Genomic DNA, 17257 nt, shown 5'->3' on the forward strand with positions numbered 1-17257 from the left:
TAAGTGTCAATAATAATTCTAAGTAAATATCTTGGTCTCTTACGGCAGAATTTCTTTCTGTTCTTATATTCTTTTGTTTTTTGCACCTAGCGCTGATACTGGCATAGGCTGGGAGTAGGGGTGGGGGCAGATTACTAAACATCCAGAAGCTGGATGGCAGAAGCCTTGCTTTAAAAACTTGTCTTATGAAATACATAGGCAGAAGCAAATGAAGCAGGGCATTACAAAAAATAATGAAGCAGGGAGTTTCAAAAAATTGGTCAGCAATTGTTAACAAACTTGGTTTGTGTTTTTATAATTAAAAAACTTTCTTTACCAAATGTTGAATTCAGTCATTTTCTTAGAACCTCTTTATATGATCACTTTCATTATTGTAAAAATGTTAAAAAAAAGTCGGAAGGTAAATCTGTCATTTGTCCCCTTTATAAATTTCCCATTAAATATGGTCTTTTGTTTATCAAAGTTTTCTAATCTCACCCCTGAAATTTGTTTGGTGCAAACTCCAATTTTTCCTATTATATTTATATACTCCAAACACTTGCCTATTAGTCATCATAGTTCATTGCTTTTACTTTGCATGCAGAGAATTATACTTAAAATCATTTTGACTGATGATATACAATCAATTCTCTAAAGAATAAACCACAATATTGAGTTCATACTCATCAAGTATAAATAACATGTCGTTTTGATTAATCCTTTTTCTATAATTATTTCCTAATTAACTTGCTATATAAATGATGTTAGTTTTGCAAATCATATGAAACATTTTATAATAAATGTGTACTCCCAGATGAGTTTATTCAATTGAAACATTTCCCTAAAAGGTCAACCTATTGGAATTATATTGTTCCTATAGATTAATATCAGCTTTTAAAAGCAATTACCATTAAAATATAATTGTAAGATCTAACTATGGATCTAACTTTGCCACTTATATTACTTTAAAAAACAATGTTCTACTTCTGTTTAAATAAATTATAATTTAATACGACAAAATAGATAGTAATTATAATAAATTCATATAAAATTACACGAGTTTTGGTTAAAAACCATGATACAGTTTAAGATATTTAAGTTGCTTATGATAATTACTCTATTATGCAAGAGGTTATAATTATAAAAGCTCAGAAGTAGAAATTTATATATTATGAGTAATATACCATGTGTACATATATATGCAATACTCATTTAATATCCACTTCCATGAGTTTTAAGCTTCCAATGTCTCCCTGCATTCCTAGGCTGGTAGCCCCTACCTCCATTATTAAAATGAACCAACTTAACATCTGTTCCTGACCTCATAACAAAGAAGTTCTGAGGACTATATGCTTTGTTGATTAATTCTACCAAGCAATTTACAAAGGCATGCATACTGATCATTCTTAAACTATTCCAAAAAATATAAGAGAACATTTTCAAGCTCATTCCCTCAGTTTAGCATTACTCTGTTAAGAAACCCAGACATAATATTATAGTAGTGTAAAACAAAATTACATACCAGTTTTCCTTATGAATATAGAAACAAAAATTCTTTACCATTTAATCCAGCAATCCCATTACTTGATATATACCCAAAGGAAAATACATCATTCAACAAAAAAGATGAATGCGCTAATATATTAATTGCAGTCCTATTCACAATAATAAAGACATGGGATTAACCTAGGTGCCCATCAATGGTGGATTGAATAAAGAAAATGTGATATAGGTACCCTATGGGACACTATGCAGCCATTAAAAAAGAATGAAATCATGTACTTTGCGGCACTGTGGATGCAGCTGGGGGCCATTATCCTAAGTGAATTAACACAGGAACAGAAAACCAAATACCACATGTTCTCACACAAGTGGGAGCTAAACTTTGAGTACACAAGGACATAGAGATTGTAATAATAGAAACTTAGGGCTACTAGAAAGGGAAAGGAAAGAGGTGGGGAGTGGGCTGAAAAACTGCCTATTGGGTACTATGCTCACTGCCTGGGTGATGGGATTATCCATATCCCAAACCCCAGCATCACACAATATACCCATGTAACAAACCTGCACATATACCCTCTGAATCTAAACAAAAGTTGAATCTTTTAAAATCCTCAATAAAACACTAGCAAACAAATCCAGCAGCATATTTTAAAAGATTATATACCACGAACAAATAGCATTTATCCCAGGAATGCAAGAGAAATTCAACATGTAAAAAGCAATCATGGCTGGGTGCAGTGCCTCATGCCTGCAAACCCAGCATTTTGGAAGGCCGAGGTGGGCAGATTACTTAAGCTCAGGAATTCAAGATCAGCTTGGGCAATATGGTGAAACCCTGTAATTATAAAATATCCAAAAATTACCCAGGTATGGTGGTGCACGCCTACGTTCCCAGTTACTCAGAAGGCATAGGTTGGGGGATTGCTTGAGCCCAGGAGTTCGAGGCTGCAGTGAGAGATCGCACCACTGCACTCCAGCCTGGGTGCCAGAGGGAGCTCTATCTCAGAAAAAAAAAAAAAAAAAAAAAAAAAAAAGGCATTCAAATTGAAAAATAAAAAGTAAAACTGTATTAATAATAACATGACTTTATATACAGAAAATCCTAAAGAATTTATAAGAAGCTATGAGCACTAATACATTCAGCAAAGTTACAGAATACAAGTACAACACCAGAAATGAGGTTTATTTCTATATACCAGCAATGAACAAGCAAAAAAGGCATTAGGGAAATAATTTCATTTACAACTGCATCCAAAAGAATAAAATAGGAATAAATGTTAAAAGCTGTCAGACTTAGACACTGAAAACTACAAAACACTGGTTAAAGAAATTTAAAAATAGCCAAATAAGTGGGAAGACATTCTATGTTCATGTTTTAGAATACTTTATATTTTTAATATGACAATATTCCCTCAAATGATCAACAGATGGAATACTAGTCCTATTTAAATTTCAGTGTCAATTTGCAGAAATGGAAAAGCTAATTCTTAAATTTATAGGGACTCTGAACAGTCAAAATGATCTCCAAAAAGAATACAGTTGAAGGACTCACACTTCTCAATTTCAAAACCTACATAAAGCCACATTAATCAAAACGAGGTGGTACTGGCATAAGGATAGACATACAGATCAATGTAATACAATTCAGAGTTCAGAAATAAATACTTCTATTATTTTGTTTTTAGAAGTATTATTATTATAAATACATCTATGGTCAATTGATTTTCAATAAGATGCTGTGAGTACTCACCAAGGAAAGAATAGACTAATAAGTGGTGCAGGGAAAACTGGATATCTACAGGCAAAAAAAAAGCAAGTTGGACCCTTATTTCACATCACACACAAAAATTAATTCAAAAAGGATAGACAAACTAAATAGAAGAGCTAAAACAACACAACTTTTAGAGAAAAGATAGAGTGGATCTTCTTGATCTTGAATTTGGTAATGATTTCTTAAATGTGATAACAAACCCACACACAACAAAAGAGAGAAAATTGGACTTCATCAAAACTTTAAAAAATTGTGCATTGAAGGACACATGAAGAGAATGAAAAGGCTGGGCACAGTAGCTCACACTTGTAATTAGCACTTTGTGAGGCTGAGGTGGGAGGATCACTTAAGCCCAGGAATTGGAGACCAGCCTGGGGAACATAGCAAGACCCCGTTTCTACCAAAAAATAAAAAAAAAAAAAAAGAAAATTAGCCAGGTGTGGGGATACATGACTGTAGTCCCAGCTACTTGGGAAGCTGAGGCAGGAGGATTGCTTAAGCACAGGAGTTGGAGGCTTCAGTGAGCCATGATTGCATCACTGCACTCCAATCTGTGTGACAGAGCAAGACCCTGTCACCAAAAAAAAAAAAAAAAAAAAGAGAGAAAAGAGAATGAAAAGACCACTGTACAAAATAGAAAAAAATTTGCATATCAGGCATCTAATACAAGTTTTGTAACCAGAGTATATAAATATTCATATAACTCAAAACAAATAATCTAATAAAAATGAGCAAATCTTGAATAGCCATTTCTCCAAAGAACATATACAAATGGCCAACAAACAGAGGATTCTCAATGTCATTATTAGGGAAACACAAATCAAAACCACAGAAATATACCACTGTATATGCAGTAAAATGGCTATAACAAACAAAAAATGAAAAATAACAAGTGTTGGCAAAGACACGGAAAAATTGAAACCCTCATACATTGTTTTTGGGACTATACAATGGTGAAGCTACTGTGAAAAAGAGTTCACTGGCTCCACAATAAGTTAAACGTAGAATTACCATGAATCAGCAACTCCACTTCTAAATATATATCCTCCAAATTGAAAATAGGGATTCAAACATAAACGCCTTAACAAATGTTCATAGCAGTGCTATCATCATAGCTAAAAGGTGAAAACACCCTGAATGTTGATCAGTTGGTAAATGGATAAAGAAATGATGCCATATCTATACAATGGAATATTATTTATCCACAAAGAGAATAAAGTACTAATACCAGTTACAACATGGGTGAACCTTGAAAACATTATCCTAAGTGAAAAACGCCAGACACAAAAGACCACATACTGTACAATTTATTTTATGTCAAATATCCAGAATTAGCAAATCCATAGAGACTGCAAGCAGATAAACATTTGCCTGGGAGTGAGTGATGTTTGCCAAGATGAGATGTGGATGGGGACACAGCCAAACCCTATCATTCTACCCCGGCCTCTCTCAAACCTCATATCCTCACATTTCAAAACCAATCATACCTTCCCAACAGTCCCCCAGAGTCTTAACTCATTTCATCATTAACTCAAAAGTCTGAAGTCCAAAGTCTCATCTGAGACAAGGCAAGTCCCTTTTGCCTATGAGCTGGTAAAATCAACAGCAAGTTAGTTACTTCCTAGATACAATGAGGGTACAGGCATTGGGTAAATACGGCCGTTCCAAAAGAGAGAAATTGGCCAAAACAAAAGGACTACAGGCCCCATGGAAGTCTGAAATCCAGCAGGGCAGTCAAATCTTAAATCTCCAAAATGATCTCCTTTGACTCTATGTCTCACATCAAGGTCCACACAAGAAGTGGGTCCCTATGGTCTTAGGCAGCTCCCTCCCTGTGGCATTGCAGGGTACAGCCTCCCTCTCAGCTGTTTTCACAGGCTGGCGTTCAGTGTCTGCGACTTTTCCAGGTGAATGGTACCAGCTGTCAGTAGATCTACCATTCTGGGGTCTGGAGGAGGGTGGCCCTCTTCTCACAGCTCCACTAGGTGATGCCCCAGTAGGAACTCTGTGTGGGGGCAATGATCCCACATTTCCCTTCTGCACTGTCCTAGCAGGGGTTTTCAATGAGGGCCTCACCCCTGCAGCAAATTTCTGCCTGAGCATCCAGGCAGTTCCATACATCTTCTGAAATCTAGGCAGAAGTTCCCAAATCCCAATTATTGACTTCTGTGCACTCCCAGGCTCAACACTATGTGGAAGCTGTCAAGGCTTGTGGCTTGCACCCTCTGAAGCCACAGCCAAAGCTCTATGTTGGCCTCTTTCAACCATGGCTAGAGCAGCTGGGATGCAGGGCACCCTGTCCCTAGGCTGCACACAGCTGAGGGACCCTGGGCCTGGCCCATGAAACCATGTTTTCCTCCTAGGCCTCTGGGCCTGTGATGGGAGGAGATGCCTTGAAGACCTCTGACATGTCCTGGAGATATTTTCCTCATTGTCTTGGTGATTAACAGTGGGCTCCTCGTTACTTATGAAAAGTTCTGCAGCTGGCTTGAATTTCTATTCAGAAAATGGGATTTTCTTTTCTATTAAATTGTCAGGCTGCAAATTTTCCGGGCTTTTATGCTCTCTTTCCCTTATAAAACTAAATGCCTTTAACAGCACTCATGTCACCTCTTGAATGCTTTGCTGCTTTGAAATTTCCTCTGCCAGATATCCCAAATAATCTCTCTCAAGTTCAAAGTTCCACAGATCTCCAGGGAAGGGGCAAAATGCCTCCAGTCTCTTTGCTAAAACCTAACAGGAGTCTCCTTCACTCCAGTTCCCAACAAGTTCCTCATCTCCATCTGAGACCACCTCAGCCTGGATGTCATTGTTCATGTCACCATCAGTATTTTGGGCAAAGTCATTCAACAAGTCTCTAGGAAATTCCAGACTTTCCCACATGTTCCTGTCTTCTTCTGAGCCCTCCAATTTGTTCCAGCCTCTGCCTGTTATCCAGTTCCAAAGTTGCTTCCACATTTTCGGGTATCTTTTCAGCAACGCCCTACTATACTGGTACCAATTTACTGTATTAGTCCATTTTCACACTGCTGATAAAGACATACCCAAGACTGGGGAAAAAGGTGGTTTAATGGACTTACAGTTCCACGCGGCTGGGTGAGCCTCACAATCACGGTGGAAGACAAGGAGGAGCAAGTCACATCTTACATGGATGGAGACAGGCAAAGACAGAGATTGTGCAGGGGAACTCCCCCTTATAAAATTATCAGATCTCATGAGACTTATTCACTATCAGGAGAACAGCAGGGGAAAGGCCTGCCCCATGATTCAATTACCTCCTACTGGGTCCCTCCCAAAACACAAGGGAATTCAATGTGAGATTTGGGTTGGGATGCAGCCAAACCATATCAAAAGTTTCTTAAATTAGATGGTAATGATGGTTATATAACTGAATTTTACACTCTGAAGTGGTTAAAATGGTAATTTATTTTACATGTTTTAGACAATTAAAAAAATAACTATGCATACTGAATATCAACATGCGGGAAACTCATTCACAGATTAATTCAAGGAAAATTAACCTTCTCCAAGTATTAAGTGGCATATTTGTTTATTAAACGTATGATTTTATTTTCTCTTTCTTAAATAAAGAAACTTGTTTACAGAAGCAGGGACTGACTAGTGGGCTACTGCTATGCTCACTAGTGAGCATGCTTTATTTGCCAAAAGGCTCTTCTTTTTTTGCTCTGTTTCATGTTAATGAAATTCCACTTATAGTTATTTTACATGCTCATATCTTTGATTAGGAAAAATGCCTTTTGAATGGAGTCACTTATTATCAGCCCATCTCTCCTTTGGATGAAAAGTTTAAAAATAAGCATTTTTAAATATAACTAAAGCATTATTTTAAGAATATTGCCCTATCATTAAAAGTAATTGAATATAATATTTTCACATATAATTTTATCCCTGCCTCATTTTTTTACCCTACTTACGTCAAGTCCCTGATTTCATCATGCTTTTAATTAAAATATGTCTGGATTTTGTTTCTTTCTCATTAACTGATCTGCCTTAACCCTAAGGTAGACTCTTATCTCACACCAGGATGATTGCGTTAGTTTCTTGTTCTCTCTGATTTTAAGGCCTTTACATTTCAACCCGTTTGATATGCTTCTGCCAGATTATGCTTCCTAAAATATAGCTTTTACATATTTCTTATGCTTTAAATTCTGCTGTGATCCTCCATGCCCTCATGATCAAGTCTAATTTCAATTGTGTGTTATCTCATGTATTTTAGCAAATTACTGTTCTTACCTATATCTTTTTACACTTTTTCATTATTTGTTGTCATTTCACGATGACTAATTTAAACATAAGACTATTGTATTAGTTCATTTTCACACTGTTATAAAGATATACCATAACTGAAACTGGGTTATTTATAAAGAAAAGAGGTTTAATTGACTAACAGTTCTGCATGGCTAAGGAAGCTTCAGGAAACTTACAATCATGGTGAAAAGGGAAGAGGCACGTCTTACATGGTGGCAGGCGACACAGAAAGTGAGCAAGAACAGGGAAAACTGCCTTCTAAGACCATCAGATCTCATGAGAACTCACTCACTATCACGAGAACAGCATGGGGAAAGCTGCTCCCATGATTTCATCACCTCCCACCTTGTCCTGCCCTCAACAGGTAGAGATTATGGGGATTACAACTGGAGATGAGATTTGGGTGGAGACACAGAGCCATACTACATTGACTATGCATAGCAAGACATGCACTATATGTAAACAATCTGGTTTGTCTCTTGAGACAGAAGAAATATAATTGAATTTTAATTTTAGGATTTATTTCTTGAAATACTGAGAAAGTCACAAATTATTGAAATTAGTTTCCATATCTATACAATGAAAATTTAAAATGTCTCCTTTCTATCTCCTATAGTTTTTGTGAAGTCACAATGAGGTACTACATGTTAAACACGTTGAAAATAAGAGTTGATACTAGTTTGCATACAGTGCCATCATACCTTACTCATGACAGAACAGCAAATGTAGTACTTTCTACCAAATGTTTTTAAGATAGGTATAGCTCTGTCCTTTGTCATTCTTCTTTCTCATTATGCTGTGTAACTTTATCGAAGAGAGGAATGAGTGTAAAAAATTGGCTTCGTGTGAATACTCCTCAGGTCAGTGGAGAAGAAGCGTTATTTTTATTCCCGATTATTAACTACAACCACAGTCTGGCCTTCATAAAGCCAGCACAAAAGATGACTAATTGCAGGAAAACAGCTACTCCTAAAATAAAGTTGTGCTGTAAATATGTTTATTATTTTCTCCTTAGATAAGCAGAGTGTTGTCTCTAAAATATAAAATATAGCATTAGGAATACTGATCTTCTTGGTTGGCAATTTTTAACAGTAATATCTCAATGTTGAAAATTTCCCATACTAGTTAACTAATTTATTTATAGAGCACAGCAATATCTCTAACTCTGAAAAAAATTATCTTACAATTGCTTATTCCAAAATTCTACCTCCAAGAAGCTATTATGTTGAGCCAGTAACTGGTTAGTTTAATGTGGTCATATTTTTGTTTTAAATTTGATTTTTTCCCCTTTCACTGAACAAGAGCTATGCTGAGAATGATAGCCTCTTTCTTTCTTTCTTTCTTTCTTTCCTTTCTCTCTCTCTCTTTCTTTCTTTCTTTCTTTCTTTTCTTTCTTTTTTCTCTCTTTCTTTCTTTCCTTCTTTTTTTAACAGAGTCATGCTCTATCCCCCAGGCTGGAGTGCAGTGGCACTATCTTGGTTCACTGCAACCTCTGCCTCCCGGGTTCAAGCGATTCTCATGCCTCAGCCTCCTAAGTAGCTGGGATTACAGGGGTACACTACCATGCCCAGCTAACTTTTTGTATTTTTAATAGAGATGAGGTTTCATTATGCTGGCCAGGCTGCTCTCGGATTCCTGGCATCAAGTGGTCCGTGGGCCTCAACCTCCCAAAGTGCTGGGATTACACGCATGAGCCACCATGCCTGTCCAGTAGTCTCACTTTTAATAATGAGAAGGTAAAACTGAAGACTTGATTTTCTATGTCTGAAAATCTGTGGTTTGCCAGCTACATGGACAGAGACAAATATACCATATTCCTGAAGTCCTGTTTATTTTATTTGTTGCTAGTATAGTATACATAAAAACAAAATATTTTCATGTCCTGAATGCAATTGTAGTTGGAATACTTTTCTGCTTAACCTTTTTTTCTGTGTGAAATTATAAAAACTATAGATGAATGGATGAAATATTTTCTTTATGCTCACGATAAATGTGTGACACTAGAAGAAACAAGACTACGTTGAGTTCCCAAATGTGATGCTGCCTCATTCAGGAAACTGCTTTTGTCACTTTTCCCAGTTCAAAGTAATTTTTTTGTGTGTGCAAATTGTTCTTTCATGATATATGCAATGAAACAGGAGGTATAGAATTAAAATGGAAAGAAAATTGGAATTAGAAAAGATCTGGCTTTATGTGTGAATAGAAAAGTTCAATCCATATAGAAAGTCATGAGGAAATTTGAGACCCAAATATTTCCCATTCTAGAAAGAAAAACAACAGCAATCTAAGGTTTATCTCAAGTTCCACAGCTGTTCAAGTTCTATTTCATTCGCCCTATTGAAGGCTAAAATTCTAGTCTTTCTTCTTTTCCTAGTTAAGCCTCAGGTGAAAAAGCTTAAGTTAATCATACTCCTCAAACATACACATTATTTCCATCAGCCTAAGGCTTTTTATTCTTTATCAATTTGTTTATATGCTTGTTTGATTTTTTCCTTTTATCTTCATTTTCACCATTTTGTGCAAATCCTTATATTTACATATTTCTGTAGAAAATGTATTATTGTGCACGTGTATTTTAAGTTTGAATATGTAATGCTATTTTATAGATTACATTGTCATTTCAACTACATTTTCCAAGACCATCAGCATTTCTGTACCTTCTGCATAGTATTCTATGATATCCATCCACCACTTTCTATAAGCTCACTCAAGGATAGACACACAGGTTGCTTCAACTCCCTAGCAAATAAACAACTATACACTGCCTACCCTTGTATATGCTCCTTAATGGTCATATTGATCATGGCTTTGGTATATATACCCAGTAAAAGAATTGCAAGGGCATAGCATGACATAAATTTTATTTTGAAATATAATTTATAAATTTATCAATATAAGTTGAGCCATTGAATAATTTAATACCTTGCTTGCAAAAAAGGTAAAACAATATACCATGCCCTCCTTCTACTTTTCCCTTTTCCTACTTCTACTCAAGCTGTTCTTCCCAATATTTTTTCTCTCTCTATTCAAATCCTGGTTTTCATATTTCCAATTTTTAAATTGATCTTTTTTCAAAATTATCCTTAGCAGCAGAGCACTTCTTCAAAGAAAATCAGGTGTATAGAGCAAATTATGTGTGCATGTATGTGAGTGCATGTGAGTATGCATATATATGTGTACACTCATACACATATCAAATCAAAAACTTCCACTTTCATTGAGTTGGGTTGGGAGCTGTTCCACTGCTGCCTGCTACTCCCTCCCCTAGGGGCATCCTGGGAAGTTCCTAGAGCAGTAGCATCAGGTTAAAAAACTCTTAAATCTTTGAGATAGATTTGTACAAGTTGGGAGGAATAATAATATATATTACTCTTTAATAGATATTCCAGTATAATTTACATCTCAAAGCATCAAATTTAATGAGGAGTACAAGGAAGCAGAGTTTCATAAACTCACCAAAACTCAATGATTTTATAGCAAACAATCTCTTTTCCCCTTTTACTAACAGAATGTGTTCTATTTGGGTAGTTTCGCAGAGACAGATCGATGCAAGTTGAGCTTTGTCACTGTCACTGACCAAACTAGACATTTTACTATGTTAAGCATGTTAAGAATGAACACAAATTTTCCCGTACTCAGTATGCATATTAACTTTGAGTACTGTAGGAATTAAGAATTGCATTTCTCAGAATTAAGGATACATTTGTGGTTACCGTGCAAAAACTAAAACAGAAAAATCTCCTTCTCCTGTTATTTTCACTTTTTAAAATCCTTCCTCAAGCTGTGGTTTCCTCACATTTTATTTGTCTGTTCTTTTTCAAATGCAAGCCTTCTTACAAATCCCCTTCTACTCCAAAGCCATACCTTCATTTTTCACTTAAAATATGCATCTGAAGAAACACCTTTAGCTAAATTTTCTTTTGTGTATATATTTGTTCAATTTGCAAACTTCAAGCCAAGAACCATATCCTATTTTTTCTATTGTCTGTCTTAAATACCAAGTTTTTGTTGACGTTTTGTTGAATTTTGCAGCACAAATTACATTCAATAAACCAAATATGCAGAACATTGATTAAACATTGAGATCTGTGATATACAGCATAATTTAAGCAATTTAGTGAAAGCTCTGAAATGATTTTGCCTACTTAAAGCATTTCCCTTTATTCTGTATAATCTTTAAAAATCATAATTCATAACAGTGTCAAATTCTATTTATTTCTTAGCTTAAATGACCTAATCTACCTTCAGGAATATCTACATCTGTCGGGGGTACCTGGAAAACCCAATACTTCAGATGTCAGCCATTACAATATTGCAACAAATTAAACCAGTAGATGGCAGTATCACTCAGCAAAATTTAAAGTTGATTTTTTTAGGCCTTTGTACAATAATCATAGTATCCTAATACTTCCCCAATAGTATGAGCTGACAAAGGTCTTACTTAACCATAATCAACCTTTATTCTCTGGTAGATTAAAATGGTTAAATATACTTGATTGTATCAAACTCAGGATAAAACTTTGTTTTTTTTTAATAGGTTGAACATTTGTACCTTTGGCTTATTGCTATGTTTTGTGTTCATTTTACAAATATATAATTCTAGAGACACTTTACACATTTTTTAAACATTGAATTTCGTAATTTAAATTACAATTCTGAAAATAGTGTTCTCAATTTAGAAAAAGTGTAGTTTAGCTATTTTATATGATTATAAGTGCTGCATACTGCTATATTAAACCCTCAGAAGCATGAGGGCTCTGATAGACTTTGCCTATATTATTGAAGTAAGTTACTAGGCTTTTTTTTTTTTTCTTTCTAGCTAACTTGTTTGCTCAGATAACTAACAATATACCTAGTCTTGTGGCTCTGCTTGTCTTTACTGGCACTGCAATGCAGTTCATACTCTCATTTATCTTACTGGGTTAAGTAGCAGATGATGATTCATATAATTTCAAGAGATGAAATGCTAAAAGTAGCATAGGCTATTTTACATTGCAGATAATCATAAGTCAACATTATTAGGTTTTGTCTATTAAAATTACTTTAATTCTTACAATATATTTTAGAATACTGAATAGAAAAATAAAATTTCTATTAACATGTTTGGAATTTAATGTAGAAGAGCTCATATGAAGTAAATTAGAATTTGGAGTGGTTGATGTTATTTCACTTGTTCTGTTTCTCCAGTATTCTTAAGACAACTGACTGCGTCGTAACAAACTATTAGACTATTTCTTACATTTAATATCTTCGCTTTTTTAACGAAGGGCAAACAATTACAGCATTTGTATGAAAATCTACCATTAGCTAGAAGCAATGTTTGTACTATATACTTAGAAGTAAAGATGTGACTATGAAACATAGTGAATTGCATAGGTCTAATAAGTCTGGTGAGTCAGTTGCTTAATGAAAATGAATCGAATTGAGTAAAGCTCCAAGTGTATCCACTGGAGTAAATGAATGTTCTAAATTCTGCAGAAAGCAACTGGAGTGTGTCACACAAGCATCCAAAGAAAACAGGTGGTGATTTCAGATTTCCCAGGTGAGGATTACAATCAAGTTGCAATTGTGGATCTCTCCTGTGTAAGAGCAAATACGGATTGTTCTTTAAAGTCATGCTCTGCTGGTGTTCTGTTTGCTGCAGACACTGCCTTTTCAAGCGATGTCTCGTTTACAGGCAGGTAAATTCATCCTTTTGCCAAGGACATTCGTAATTGTCAGAGCCTTTGCTGTTTTCTTTGACTGGGGTGAATCAGCTGTTTAACTAAACAGTGACTATACATGCTCACGCATTTCTTCTTTCTTCCCCAGCTGTACCTTTCTTTCATGTTTTATGAAATGCCCCCTGCTAATCAAAGCCAAACAGTGCATAATGGACTTTCGTGAAAGCTGAAATGTATTTATTTCAAGTGTGGAGCATTTGAGCAAGCTGTGATTTAATCTTTGCTATCTGTTTTTCCTTGTCAAGTGATTGGCAGGAGGAGGCAAGCACAATCCATTTTTCTGATTAATACACTGCCATGCACTTTGATTTCCTCCACGTGAAGGTTACAAAGACTGCTGGTGCCATCAAGGAAAAGATGAGTTCTCATACAGGAAAATGTCAAATGCATCCTGTTTTGTGAAGATAGCTGAGGCCGTGAGGTTCAATGGAAGAATCAGGGCTTTGGAGTCAGAGAGGCCTGGGAATAGATTCAGCTCACCAACTTCTTTGCCTTAAACGGGTGCTTTACTACCTGGCATTACTCCATGGGGCACCCAACCCATCCTACCGGGATCATTTACCCACCTAAATCCTACCAGAATAACATTTTTGAGTCAGTACCAGTCTACAGATAAGTCTTACAGTCATGTTTGGCAGCATTTTCTGTTTCTCCTGGCAGTAAGGTGATACGTGTCTTTCAATGAATAGGATTGGTTTTCAATTCAATGAAATATTATAATCCTTATGAATTTCCATTTCATCACAGGAAAACAAATTTAGCAGTTCTTACTTCCAGCAGTTGTGTTAAGCATTGACTCTGGTGCATATATAAAGTAACTGGCAAATAATAGAGGTTCATTTATCATTAATCACAGTCTTCCATCATTTTTCTAGTGTAATCACTGCAAAGGTTGTGAATAACAAATTGTTATAAGAAGGAACTTTTCTGTATTTCCACAAATGGAAATGAGCTATTTCATGGAATTAATGTGAGCTAATATCCAAAAATTTCCTTTCTTCTCTTAAATTACTCTTTAAGAGAAGGTAAGGGGACATTTAAAGGAAGGATATTTCTTTAATTTGTCAGTTTATTTTCCCTATGTACGTAAAGTTATTGATTATAGTATTTCCAGAGCTCATAAGTCAATCAATTATCATTTAATACATTATTGATAATATATTATAAAATAATATTAAGCAGTTACTATATTTCCTAAAGGCACATGACCACTAGTTGTGTCTTAAGCAATTAACAAAATAGATTCTATTCATTATCGTAATATTGAATTGTTATTGACTCCCATGGTCAAGCAATTTAACATTATATACTCACTGTAACAGACTTAAAATGAGAAGAAGGACTTATTTAATTTGGAACTTAATGACTAAAAGGTAACCTGAATTTGAAAATATTTCACATTGCCAGTGTCTTCACATTATGAAGGTCTATGGGTTGAATAGGGTGTTGAGGTATAAACATTTCTTTGAAGTTGAGGTAAGGCAGATTGAATTATACATTTGTTGGAGTACTTGCAACGTGAACTTCTAAAGTTCATTTCAACTCCTGCTTATGTCTCATTTAAGCCTGTATCTCCAAAACAATTAACCTCTTGAATGCAGAGAGCATGTCAGGGTGATTTTGGTTTATACGGGGATAAAGTAAGCACCTCTGTGATAAATGATTTATCTACTTTCTTAATTTTAAATAGAAGCAACCCTTTATGTAATTCTAAATAAATTTGCAAATTCAAGAAATCTGTTTTTAATATACTGGGATTAGGTTCTTCTAATATTTTTAATATTGGTGATAGTGATCCAACTAACAATTACTTCTTGGTAAAACATATATGGTTAGTAACAATACTATTTTTTTCTCAACTCGTGTGTCTGCTAAACATTTTTTAAGTGTTTGGAATCCTAAGTACAAATTCATTTTGATATTAGACTATTTTTTTCTATAGAACTGGGGATAAAACAGGAAGAGAAAGTATATGCTTGGTAACAATAGTTGTCTTTAAATGATAGGATTTTAGACTAGCTCTTTGAAAAAAAATGCCTCAAAATAGTGCATCTTAGTTTGAAGGCTTAATCCTAAATAAATGAATTACATAAGATGGCTACGTAACTGGAAAAAAGAGGGTGAAAAAAGAGGGGAAGTAAACAATTTCCTCCAAAACAAGCATTTAAATTAGGAAGAGATTACAAACAAAAACCCTAATCTAATTTATATTAATTACATAATTTACAGTTTTCTTTTTTCTATATCTTCTTTCTCCTCCATTTCTGCTTTTTCTCTTTCTTTCTCTCCCTTATTGCATTAGCTCTTTGTTTAGATTTGGAAATTTGCTGATTCTTTATGAATATAATTTGTTCTTTTAATTCATGGGTGGCAGGTGGAACCCTCCAAAATAACCATTAAATTGAGTCAAAACAGGTATTTAAGGGGGTTTAAATTGCTAGACAAATGTAGGATATTAACTGCCTTGTAATTCTGAACAGTTTAATTTATCCAGCAGCATAAATGTTTGAAATGTTAATGTGCTTGACTTTCCTCTTTTTTTTTAATCCCTTTCTTTTCTCTATTGCTTAGTTTCTTTGATTTTTGTTTTTTATTTTGCATACATTAGTTCAAGAGGTTAGAGAAAAACAGAAGTCATCTCAATACTGGCCTGTTCGGATGCAAAATTAACCCCTCAGCCACCTTACACACACACACACACACACACACACACACACACACACACACACTCATGTCCATGTATATGTACATATACAGACATAGAACTTATCTCTATGGCATATGTGCACCTTAGAAAAGTAAAAATCTCACGTGAAGAGTCTAATGTTCCTTATTTCTATTTCTGTAGTAGAAAAGAATCAGTGGAAGTAAAGAAAAATAAGTACATTTTGTTCACAAGTCTGGTACTCATGGTGATTGACAAGATTTCAAATAAAGGGTACTGCATCTCAGATTGACTGCTACCCCTACAATGTTAGAAAATGATAAGGAAATGGCCACATCCCAATAGATAAGCCAATGTATAGAGAATGCATAACTCTCAGAAGTAACTGATAGTAACATAAATCTGAAAAAGATTCCAAAAGTACTGGATCTGAAATAGTACAAACAATGTTTGAAGTTGGTTAAGGAGTTACCAGTTACTTGTGAGAAGGAAGTTTGCTAATGCACACAGCTTGATTTAGTGATTTCATTCTGTGATATACATACCACAGAAAAATTCTTGTCCAATGTACAAAATTGTTCCAAGTAAAATAGTAGATAATAAAATTAACCTGGAAAACGTTGCTTAAAAAATAATGAATAAATAAGTTGTGGACGATTACCAGAATGTAACATTAGGTAGCAATGAAAATAAATGAACATAGTTGCATAACTTAAATTAACAAGTATAATATTTAGCTAAAGATTATATAATAGAAGAATATAGCATTTAACCTTTAATATACATTTCAAAAACTAGCAAAATGAAAAATATATTGTAAAATATGTTTATTATATATTTATATGTACATATATGTGGGGTTTGTGTGTATACATAGATAATATGTGTAGTAAAAATGAAAATAAAAGCAAAGAAAATGACAGCAATTTTTTAATTTTTGAGACGGAGTCTCGCTCTGTTGCCCAGGCTAGAGTGCAATGGTGCAATCTCGGCTCACTGCAACCTCCGCCTCCCAAGTTCGAGCAATTCTCCTGCCTCAGCCTCCCTAGTAGCCAAGATTACAGGCATGTGCCACCACACCCGGCTAATTTCTTTTTTTATTTTTAGTAGAGACAGGGTTTCACCATGTTGGCCAGGCTGGTCTTGAGCTCCTGACTTCAGGTGATCCGCCCATCTCGGCCTCCCAAAGTGCTGGGATTACAGGCATGAACCACCGCACCCAGCCAACAGCAAAAATTTTAAGACCTCTAGAGAGCAAAGCAAGGAACACCAGTGGGTTTCAAAGGTAAGTAAAATTCTCAAATTATCAATGTCATTACTGAAAGTTGGAATTTGTGTTAGTAATTA

This window comes from Gorilla gorilla, chromosome 14, assembly GCF_029281585.2.
Source record: "Gorilla gorilla gorilla isolate KB3781 chromosome 14, NHGRI_mGorGor1-v2.1_pri, whole genome shotgun sequence".
NCBI lineage: Eukaryota > Metazoa > Chordata > Mammalia > Primates > Hominidae > Gorilla > Gorilla gorilla.